The sequence below is a fragment of the Panthera pardus genome, unplaced genomic scaffold (assembly GCF_024362965.1).
Source record: "Panthera pardus isolate Hobbes unplaced genomic scaffold, ASM2436296v1 HiC_scaffold_12, whole genome shotgun sequence".
NCBI classification, from domain to species: Eukaryota; Metazoa; Chordata; class Mammalia; order Carnivora; family Felidae; genus Panthera; species Panthera pardus.
This window is the reverse complement of record NW_026526677.1, coordinates 37,357,022-37,369,595: the sequence shown is the minus strand read 5'-3', so window position 1 is coordinate 37,369,595 and position 12,574 is coordinate 37,357,022. Positions and strand designations below refer to the sequence as shown.

General features: G+C 35.5%; 1 protein-coding gene across 4 annotated transcripts in view; it reads left to right on the top strand.

Moving 5' to 3' along the window:
* Nucleotides 1–12,574, top strand: part of GAS2 (growth arrest specific 2) — a 130,363-nt gene that overhangs the window by 21,497 nt on the left and 96,292 nt on the right. The window lies entirely within an intron of this gene.

Below are 12,574 nucleotides of genomic sequence, written 5' to 3'. Positions count from 1 at the left end.
AATAGGTCTTTGTTTCCACATAGATTATTATAATAGATCATTGGAATAAAGTATCTGGAGTGTGTAATTTTTTTGTAAGTAGTAGCATTGAACTAAGTAACTTTAGACAAATTACTTTTTTTTGACTGCTCAGATTTCCTTTGTGCACATATTCTTTTAAGATTATTATGAGTTCATAATGAGAGTATGATGCTTGTTATCTTTTTAAAAATTTCTACATTGTTTTATTTATTTATGTTTGAGAGAGTGAGGGAAAAAGAATGAGCAGGGGAGAGGCAGAGAGAGAAGGAGATCCAGAATCTGAAGCAGGCTCCAGGCTCTGAGCTGTCAGCACAGAGCCCCACGCAGGGCTCAAACCCACGAACTGTGAGAGAATGACCTGAGCAGAGGTTGGACACCCAACCGACTGAGACACCCATGTGCGCCTGATGCTTGATATTTTTTGGAAGAAACAAGATAGATGACACTTTTTAATTTTTAAAAGAGAAAGAAAAAGCATAAGAAAAAATAAGGTTAAAATAATGTTGAAAATAGCTTAACATAAAAACTTAAAAATTGTTAAATTTTCTGCAACTGTGGCAAAAAAAAAAGTAAATCTGATTACTCATGTATAGTTTCTTTATGATTACTGAACTAAAATTCAAACAAAACTCAAGCTCCCTAAAATAATGCATTTTTTTTTACAGCTCTGTACTTACTTTGGAGATAATATTTTACATCACTCTGTGAAGTACTGTATGCTATATACAAAGCCCCTCCATTATATTTTCCATCTTAAAAGCAGCTCTTTGAAAGTGTTAGTTAACGCAGTGGTTCCCAAACCTTGCTGCACCTTGGAATCACCTGAGTGTCTTTAAAAATGATTCAGGGGCGCCTGGGTGGCTCAGTCGGTTAAGCGCCCGACTTCAGCTCAGGTCACGATCTCGTGGTCTGTGAGTTCGAGCCCCGCGTCGGGCTCTGGGCTGATGGCCCAGAGCCTGGAGCCTGCTTCCGGTTCTGTGTCTCCCTCTCTCTCTGCCCCTCCCCCGTTCATGCTCTGTCCCTCTCTGTCTCAAAAATAAATAAACGTTAAAAAAAAAAATTAAAAAAAAAAAAAAAAGATTCAGACTGGGCTCCTGTGCCTGAACATCCTGATTTAATTTCTGTGGGGTGCAACCTGGGGATTGGGATGTCTCAAAAGTTCTGCAGGTGATTCTCATGGGCAGCAAAATTTGGGAACCACTGTGTTCATCTTTTTTTTTTCTCTATTGGATAGATGCTAAGTGATCTGTGGAAGATCACCAGGCTAGTAAGTGACAGAGCAAGAATTTGCTGTGGACCTTCTTTTTCTAAGCCTCTCATTTTAGCGCACTGTGTATAGTATAGACGTGAAGAGATAGATCATTTATTAACATACTTATGTCACACTTAGTGTGAGGACGTTAGGAAACCAATAATTCTTTTGCCGTGCTTTCCACTGTAATGAGACTCTACTTCAGCTGACCGAGCAGAAAACATAATGCCTAATAGGAGGACAATTTGTATAGAAGGTTCGCTGTGAAATAATTAACAAAGAGGAAAAAACTGCTGGGTGCAAGATTGTTTTGAGATCATTATGTTAATATTGCATTGGTCCTGAAACTTCTATTTATATTGCTTGTTGTTGAGAAGAGAGACCATTACTTCAATGCTAAGGTCTTGAGCCCTTCATAGTAACAAAGAATAAACAACTCTACAAAGGCTGGTGTGAGGTTTTCTTGTTTTGTTTTGTAAGCTTATGTTTTATAAAACAGAAGCTGAGATCTCCAAATAGAATTGTACGGCCATCAGCTGTAAGAGAACCCCCAAAGCATAAACCTATAATTTAAAGGCTTTGTTCTTGGGCACATTTTTGCTTGGGTTTTAGTTTTGTTATTTATTAATTGGACATGTCTATCTTTGATTTCCTTACCTGTAAAGTAGGAGTAATAATTATGCATATATACGTTCCAGAAAGCATTGCACAAAAAAGACTTTAGATAAATATTATTTCCCTTCCCTATGTGAAAGAGCTAAGAGATCCTGATGAGAATTTTTGATTTGCTAGAAGAAACTAGAAGAAAAAGATGAGTACTTTGTAAATATAACTACTCAGTTAACACCATATATACAAATAGGTATATCTCTTCTGTAAATCTCCATGAGAATATGTAATAGTGAGAATAGTTATGGATCAGGATTTTGATAGCTGTTTCTCCTTTGAAACATTCATTTCAAATTATATCATTTTTATAATACAACTATAAAACATAAAAAAGAAACAAATTAAGTTTTCCTTTCAAAGTGAGTAAAAATAAAGCAAGGTCCTATTAAACTTGAAATACTTCATTGACTCTAAGCAATTTGTTTAATTAAATATAAAGTTCAAATTTATTCTGATTATAATAAATATATTTTAGTATAAAAACTCAACTGGTAATTGAACAAGTGTAGATTTAAAAATACCCTTTATGATCTCACTTTCAGTGCTCAAAAAATCAAATTTAATTTGAGTTAGAAGTCGACACAATTACTCTTGACTGAATTACCTTCTGTGTCCTTGGCAGAATTTATATATTTTACAACTTACTTCCAACAATATGCAGCCTAAATCAAAATAGCATATGTCTTACTATATGAAAAAAGTGCAAAGAAGGTTAGTTTTCCTTTTTTACATTTTATGAAATATTTTTCAAAAGATGAGAAACCACATGGCTAATACTTCATTGCTATTACTGTTCATAAATATAATTTTGTCAATCTATCCAAGTTTGATATGAGCACTTTCATAAATCAAATATAATTTTGTTTTCAATCCATCCTTTGTCTAAAACAGGAATAGATGTTATATGAAATTGTACAGTATTTTGCTGTTATTAAATCTAAATTTAAACAAGAATAAATTCACTTAAGACCCAGGTAGTTAGGTTGACATTGAATATTTCCCATAGAAAAACAAGGAGGCTTTCAAATTGCATATAAATAACCTATGGGTTACAATATTACCTGATTGTATGTGTGTGTAATTATTTTCCACTTTGGCACTTTAGAATCTAGGAAAAACAATAGTGGTAAAGACTGATAAGTTGGTTAATACCTTTGCTGAATTAGTGAAACTGTTACATTTAGGGAGATATTAAAACATAATTACTTTTAAAAAAATCAACCACAAACTTGATCCCTTCTTAAGTCATGTCACAGGAAGTCCTTTGTAATTTTCTCCTAGCACTTAAATCTCACATGTTCGTTCTCATAGCAATATTTTTACTTTTCCTAATTGATATTTAATTTGGAGATTTTATAGCTATGTAAACACATTCAGATGAGTAAGTTATACTTGGTACATGTGAAGTATGTCTGTGTTAAGAGTGACTTAAACAATCCTAATACTTGCAAGCCTATTTAATAAATATGTTAGACAGTTTACATCTTTAATATTTGAGTTATAAATCCATGAGTTATATCCTATTCTGGCTTGATAACATATCTCAATGAAAGTAAATGATATCCTATGATTCTTTCTTTCTAGGCATCAATAATAGATCAATAAAAGTAGCCTCTCTCTGTTTGTTAGCTATAAGTAGTAAATCCTAGCCTTTGCATTTTTTCACTTTGCATGGAAGCAATGCAGAAATTTCATAGAATTAAGCAATAGGTAGGTAGAAGTATTTGAGACTCACGTGCATCAGTTTAATGTATAATTTGGTTTTGATTAACTCATATATACCACAATATGATTAATTAAGTCTAACTATAAATGTTAATATTCCTGGAGCTGAAGACCTTAAAAGGCAAAAATCTAACCAAAACAAATCTTTCCAATATCATATCGGGGTAAGAAAACCAAAATAAGCGATAAGTCCAAGGTCATATTTTATGTATTTTGACCCTTAGTTACCTGACTCAAAGTTAGCATCTCCAATCAGGACAGAATAATTGTTATCTTGATATACGAACTTTCACTTCCTGGTCCGGATAGTATTCAACTGTAGGAACCCCTTCTTATTGTGTATTTACTTTTCTTTTAACACCAGCCATCTTGTATACTTGCTGATTTGTATACAAGATTCTCAACGACTGGGGCATCAACATGGTGCAAGTCATTCAAAGGGTTCAACCTCTCTTTTTCTCTCCTAACATTCCTTTCCATTTGTCTCATTTATCTTGACAGTCTCTGCCCCAGGCATCAGAGTTTTCCTGGGTTAAGAGCTTTCTTTGACTTCAAAGAGCCCTGAATGGTTAGATCAGTTTTGAAGCACAAGAAGGGAAAAGAAAAGAAAAAAAAAAAAAAAAAAAAGAAGTTCTGTTAGCTAGTAGAATGCTACATTATGCTCCAAGGAAGGAACTGAACATTCACCATCTAAATGTAGAATCCAGGCCTTGTTTGAGGGAAAGAACATCCTAGTCAGATAGAATGTCCATAGTACATTTGCCCATCAAGAATATCTAGTTCTCAGGGCGCCTGGGTGGCTCAGTTGGTTAAGCGTCTGACTTCAGCTCAGGTCATGATCTCACAGTTCGTGAGCCCGAGCCCCACGTCGGGCTCTGTGCTGACAGCTCAGAGCCTGGAGCCTGCTTTGAGTTCTGTGTCTCTGACTCTCTCTGCCCCCTCCCCCGCTCGCACTCTGTCTCTGTCTCTCAAAAATGAATAAACATTAAAAAAAAAGAAGAATATCTAGTTCTCTGAGCTGTAAGATAACACTACCTTAGGATGTCTAACCATCAAGGAATTAGATAAAACATAGAGATTTGAGTTTTTCCCCTCAAAATCGATAGCATGTTTTGTTTAGAGAACATCTTACTTACCAAGATTGATTTCAGAGAAATCCAGAAAAGTGTGTTTACTGCTGAAGCCTCTGACAGAACAAGGAAGTATGATAGAAATGATCAAAGGTTTTTCTTGAAAAGAAAATCTCAGCTGTGATTAATCTAGAGTCATCTATATCTGGCTGTACAACTAAAATAATTGTGTATTTCTTAAGAAATTCATGGTTTTTAAATACAAATGTAATGCTAGGACTAGGACTAAACCAACAGAGTGAGTCATGATAAATGGAGGGACTAAAGGTGTAATGATGTGGACATAAATGTTTTTTTTCTTTTGAGTTATTTTGCTGTCTGGGACTGAGAGGAAAAGGAAAAAAAAAGTCAGGGATAAAATCCAATTACTCAGGATTTAAAAAAAATACAAATATCTTCAAATTTTAAATATATAAAGGTGAATTATTTACCAATATAAAATTAATTCCTTGTCACCAATTTTCTAAGTCCTTGATCATCAGGAAAATCTTAATCAGAGGCCATGAAATATCTTGCCGAGTTTTTTTTTTTTTTTCTCATTGGGAGTATTTCTGTTCTAGACCATCTTACAGGGTTATGTCTAAGTCAGGTTTCACTGCCATAGCAGTAAGTGTTGATGAATCATACAGAATGTTAGGAAAAGAAGCGCAACTTTTTTTTTCTACCCATAGTCAAATAGTCATAAGAGACTTGATACTCAACTTGATCTGGGTTGCTGTATGTATGGACTAAGGAGAACAAAAGCAGCAATATGAAAGAATGGGTATAATTGGGAGTGAATGATGTACTTATGGAATTTACCTGTATCTTAAGGCCTAATTGAACGAATGCCATATGTGAGAGAATATCTGTAAGTGATAGAATATTGGTATCTTAAGGCCTAATTGAACGAATGCCATATGTGAGAGAATATCTGTAAGTGATAGAATATTGGTGGGCACCACCGAAAATGTGGCCAAGTTGATTATCTGGCACTAAGTTCATAGTAAACATTTCAAGTTCTATGGTCCCTGGTGTCCCAAGATGGAGATTCGACTTCCATAAGACAACAATAGCAAGTTAGGAACATGTGCATAATATCCTTTACATAGAAGGCAGTGTTCCGACATGGCCCCTACTGCTGGACCCAGAAACTTCATTTAGTTAACAAAACCCCATCCTGAATTGTCACGTAATTTATCCCCTAGAGCGCATGTATTTTATGAAGCCATCTAGTTTGCCTACTATTCCTGCTCTGTAACGTCAAGTCAGCCAAATACCGTGGACCTAGTAGAAGAATATGTTGTGTGATGTTGAAATGTTCCTATAGTTTATGTTTCAGAGCCTGAGCCGATGTACAGGATAGTAAAACACTTCTGTTATTTTTGTCAAGTGTATGCAAACAGCTTCTGGAATTTTCTATGTTTCAGGATTAAGAAAATTGCATTTCCAGACCAAGAGATCCATGCTAAGTACTAGGATATTTTCTAATATGTATACTTCAATGGAAAGACCAAATCTGGAACAGCAACTCGATTGACACTATTGATTCATTATAATATCCCTGCTATTCCCCATGTCCCATCCATCTTTCATATTGGCTTGAATTGAATGGAGGTGTGATAGAAATCACTTTTCTGGCAATGTTCAGGTCACTGATAGCAGCATGAATCTCTGACTTTTTCTAAGTTGTGACATTTTATCCCATATGTTAGGGAACAAAAATTATGAAAGTTGCTGAGAATATCCTTGCCAATTATATATTCATGGAAAAATGTAAAATTGGCTTCTATATGTTCAAAGGCATAATAGTCATAGTGTAACTTAGGCTTAGGTCAAAATCCATCTGTCACTTGATCCCCATAAGGTATTTCCCTTTCCCTAATGCATAGCAAACTCTTCAGGTCCCTTTAAAGATTAGAAGGAAGCTTTATAGGAAAGACTTGAGATCATTACTCCTTTCATTCAATGGGCCCTGGGTCTATAAATTGGCTGTAGTCTAAGAACTAGGCCATCAGAAAGATTCTCTTATTGTGTTGCTGTTGCTGTTTCTGTTATACAAAGCAAGAACTTAGGAAGTTGCCTTTCAATTTTCAGCTAAAGGCCTCATGATTAATAAACCACATTCAGATCTCCTGTGGGGCAGGTTATTCTAAGAGATTTGATTGGCCTACTTTGTATGCTAGCAACCATATCCACCTTGCCTATGAAAGTGCTACCATGTATTTCTGCCACCCTGAGAATCCCCATTCACATTAATAAGAGAAAGCTCCTGTCACCAGCATCCTCTCTCTGAAGCGAAAAATCACATTAGGAAATTAGGGAACTCTCCTCACCAACCTGTTCTTCATATCTTAGCGAAAAATAGAGCATCTTTGGGCCCCACTGAGTGACACTGTAAAAAGTTTGCTTTGATGAGGTCCACATTACAAACTGCATGCTGCATTTCTTTTCCAAGGTTTGAATCCCTTCCCCTGTATTTTACTAAGTGATTTCTGGCCTTTTATTGTCATTTAGTGTGGGCTAGCATCACATCTACGTTTGTGTCAGCAAATCTAGCAGACTATTAACAGGATCATCTGTGGCTGTCCACGTTAGCACACCGAATTCTATTTAGTGCAGTTAAAGTGCATTAATTCTGCCAAATCTCAATTTACATCCTGTTCCCCTCAGACTAACACTCCAAGTCTATTACATTAATAAAGAAAAACCCTGCCATAATACACTTAGTGGCACTCAAGATTTTAAATGTATGTTGAGATACACAACCGGTTGGCCAGGGATTCCTGTGTTGGCTAGGAGTTATGCTGTGAGAGGGATCTAACTCCATCCTGATCCAGACTGCAGTATTTTGATACCTGATAGAGATCATCAGCTCTGACTATGGCTAGCTGAGATTCGAAGAACAGAGCAATGGTACCAGGAATGTCCAGGTTAATTCGTAGTCCTTTCTTAGCCTGGTCCGGGAGAATACCAGAGGTAGGGGGATCCACCATGTACCTTCCCTAGTTCCTGAGAAGGCGTGCTTGCTGTTTCATCCCAGCTTACCCCCACTCTTTGTGTCTCTGCCACTCTCCCAAGATAAGAATGTCTAGCTGTGTCCCATTTGGAAACAGAAAACTGGTCAGGGGACAGGAATTAAGCAAAGGACAAGAGCCAATACCAAATGCAAGTCATATCACTTGAATTATTTCTATCACAACTATCCTGTGGAAAATTATTCTGCATGCAAAAGCTCACATGTAAAAGAAACTTGATAAATTTCTCTAAGTGGCACAACAGAATTTTAGTAGATTTCAAAATTTATGGCATTTATTAGTAATGAGTTATGAGACTGAAAGATTATTCTAAACTGTTAAAAAAGATTTCGTTTTGCTTACTCGTGCTAAAAGAAAGACCAGGTTATCTTTCTATTCTCTCTATGAAAAGATTTCCAAGTTACTGTTTGTGAAGGAGCAACCAGAAAGTATAAATAAAGCCAAAATCTATAAGGAAAAGTAAAATAGTGTTCTGTCAGGCAGTTAATTGATTAAGATACTATATTCTTTTTCTTTGATGGTTCCAGTGTTTATCCTCTTTAAAAGTTATTTGTTTGTTGGGCCTTATTTTATTATCCTAAGTAAACATCTAATTCCCTAAGTTTTTGTTCATAACCCTGTATTCTTTTTCATTAAGAGGATGCCAAAATAGTGTAAGCTTAAAAGCCCACAAAAACAGTTTATTCTCCATAAAGAGAATGCTAGTTTTCCATTCCAGTATTAGCCTCAACACCAATTCCAAATATCCCATAGTTTTCTAATGCCAAATGCCTGAACTTTACTCTCTGAGACTAAAGAAATAAAAACCGATGGCTTTGGAGGACCTAGGATTTATACCAACTCTGAAGGTTATAAAGTGTGGATACGTGGGCATTCACTTCAGAGTACCATTATTAGAATGAATCATTTTAAACACTTTCAGAGAGCTCAGCTAAATAGAGTGGTTAATTGTGTAGACTCAACAGGCACACTTTCTGGGTTTAAATCCTAACTCCACTGTTAATTAGCTTGGGAAAACTACTTAATTTCTCTGTGTCATAACATCCTCATTTGTAACCATGTAGCTAATAATAGTACCTAACGTATCAGTTGTTATGGAGGCTAAATTTAATATACATAAGCACTGAGTAATACCTAGTATACATGGGTGCTCAGTAACATTAAACTATTAAATCCATTTATCATTTCTCTCAAGTTTCAAATGTTAGCAAGAGGGAGTTTGTTTAGTGTGATGAACAGTCAGCTGTCTGACCAGGTCATGGCTTCACCTTGATTGATGTGTTCTCAGACTAAATAAAATGAGATAGGGAATATTTCCTAAAGAAAATGTAGAGGGATTTTGGAAAAGTAGAGATGTTTTTAATATTTATGGTTTCCCCATCTGTCGGAGTATCTGTACTATATTGTTATACTTAGTTTTTTGCTTGCCTTTATCCTTTACTAGACCCTAAGATCCTTGAGAACTTGGTTAATGTCTTATTTGTATGTAGGTCTATCATAAAATCTGGCATATAGGTCTTCAGTAGATCTGTTTTTAGATGAATGAATAAATGAATGAATGGGCCAATGTAGATATTTACTTGTAGATCCAGAATGCTGTTGTCAGTGGGTTTTAGCAATTCTCGATTTTTAACCCGAAGACTTTTGTCACCAAGTTTGAAATTCCTCCCTCTGCTGGTTTTGCTTCACTCAAACACTTTGATGTTCAAAATCATAAGGCACAAAGCTGACGTTTTAAGTAATGGGGAAAACAGAGAATCGGAGAGTTTTGGGGTGGTTCAGGGAAAGAAAAAGGATCTGAGGACATTAAAAGTGCTGACAAGATATTGGTGAAGTAATAGACCATAGAGGTCTAAGTTAGTAAGGAAGTTCTGGAGGAGATTGGTCATTTAAGTTAATTGCAAATGAGATTATGTCACACACTATGTTATATTATTTGAGTTCAGAACATTATCTAAAGGTAAAAATGATGACAAAAATGAGCATATTAATATCCCAATGTTTTATTCCATTGAAGGATTACTTTTCAAGACCTGTTTATAGTGTTTGCTGTGGTTTGAATAAAATATAAAATATAAAAGGATAATAAAAGGATCAGATGAGTGATAACTAATGGCTTTATGAACTTGCTTATCATTGATAATTAAGAAAAAGAATAATTTTAGGATCTTTCATGGACTAAGTTCTCAAGGGGTACTTTTGACCTGAAATAAGGTACTACTAGAGTAATTAAGGGTTGTGTCTTTCAATGACTGAGGAGCTGTAAAGATATAATCCCTGTGGAGGTGGGTTTTGTTTTTTTTTTTTTTTTTTGCATCTTTTTCTCAATAACTGCCCCTTTTGTCCAATAAAATAGTTGGTGAGTGAAATGGGAATATAAGAACCATTGTTTCTTTTCAGAGCCCTAATTAGCCATCTACCAAAACACTCTTTAACAACCAAGGTAAAAATACAGTTTCTGTAAAACTGCAGGAGTGAGTCAGAGAATTCCAGTGCGTAAGAACAACGAGCAGTAAACGCTGCTGTCAGCTTTCCAAAAAAATGTGTTATTTTATTAACTAAGGGTTAACTCAAAAAGGAGATAAAAATGATCATGGAGCAGAGCAAGTTCATCATTTTAACAACCTTAAATAATACAGAATAGTATGAACTACAAATATTTTACGCTAACTGAGTCCTATTTCTTTTTTTCTTTTTCTTTTTTAATGTTTATTTATCTTTGAGACAGTGAGAGAGAGAGAGAGAGAGAGAGAGAGAGCAAGGGAGGGGCAGAGAGAGAGAGGGAGACACAGAATCCGAAGCAGGCTCCAGGCTCTGAGCTGTCAGCACAGAGCCCAACATGGGGCTCCAACTCACTGACCAGATCATGACCTGAGCCGAAGTTAGACCCCTAACTGACTGAGCCACCCGGGCGCCCTATTTATATATGTTATTTTAAAAGTTGATATGTGATTGATGAGTATAAGAGCTCTTGTTAGAAACAAGAGATGACATTATTTACTGTGAATATTTCTGTGCGTATGTGTCATTGGTAATAATGGTTGTGATGTGAAGGTAGACAGTCTTCTCAAGGAATTTACTACCTATTAGGGAGAAATAAGATGCATGCAGTATTATATAGATTTTGAGATCAAGCTCACAAAATGATCTGAAAACAAATTAATTTTAAGCAGCCACAGTTTAAATAAAAGAAAGGCAATATTTATCATGTGACTGAATTTAGAATAGAACTTAAAGCATATAGTAGTATACATTGAAAAGTTTTCATGCACATAGTTGTTTAAAATTTTTATTTTGAGTGTCTCATCTGCTTTCTAAATCAAAAGGTATACCAATTAAAAACCATATCTGCTTTATAAAATAGAATGGCTGTTGTGCTTAAGCCTACTGCAATGATTTTAAGTGGATTTCAGTATATTAATTTGATTGTTCCTACTACCCATACATTATTATTACAGCTTTTTCCTCTTTTATTATCACAAAGTCAAAATTTAAACTATTCTCATTTGGTTGTCCTCAGTAAATCATAGAAGAAATTGCCACTTTCCCTTATATATATATATAACTCCTTCAGTGGGTGGCAAAGACAGCCAATGTCTAAGCAGGTGGGCTGAAGTTTTTTGAGAATTACCTAAAACAGTATAAAGTTTGTTGAATTGTCTGTATGATGAAATTAGAAGTGGAATGATATTATGGGTTTACATGCTTAAAATTATTTGGACAAGCATACAGGGCTCGCTAAATGGAATATAACCAGGTGCAAAGCATGGAATTAACCTTTGTGACAACACTCATGTTTGAGATGGTTTTCTTTTTATGTACAAAGAAGCAAATGAAAAGAATCAGAATTATTTTAGAATTTCCCTCAAATTACAAGAGAGTAAAATATACCCTACTATTATCATATTTGGCTCCCTACTTGTTTTGTTCTAGACCAGTAGTTGCCAACCTCTTAATGAGCAAGAGTGAGTCATTTTCCCAAATCCTAAGCTTCTTTTCTTGTTGGAGTTTGCTACTGATGAGCTAAGAGATGTGAAGGGGTATTTCTAGCCCTATTCAGTACCCTGCTAAGCATCTCCACATTCCAGAGTGAGGGAGAGAGGAGAAAGACAAGGTGGCAGCACTGAACTTAGAAATTTGCCAGGTTTCAGAAGCTATATGTTTATGTGAATCTGCTGATAAATCGCCCTCCTTCAAAACTGCTCAGCGGCTCTTTCCTCTCAAAAGTTAAAACTGTAAGCTATTGTTTGGTAGTGTAAATAATGGTTGCATTAAAAGCATACGAAGCATAAGACTAAAAATGAAACATGTCGAATTGAAGTTCCAAAAGCATGAAAAAAAAAAAAAAACAGATCTGGCTTAGAAGAAGGAGTACACACACACACACACACACACACACACACACACACACATTTTTCATCTACATAATTTCATAACATCAGCAGAACATTGCCCCCGAGCGTAAAAGTAAACCTGATCGAATTTTTCCACAGTGACATCATCTTTTCCACTTATAGGCTCACATCCTGCATTTAACCGCATGCAGGCACATGGGCAAGGCGTGTAACTGGGGAACTGTTTTTCTGATATTTGATAGCACTGACTGTGGCCACTGCTGTTTCAAAGCACTGTGGATATAGAATACTATGTCAGGAAAAGTCACTCTCACCATATGGAAAATAGAAAATTAATTACTTTAAAATGAGCTGTTACTAAATGCTTTGGAGAAATTCTGGTCATTTAAACAAATCAATGATGAA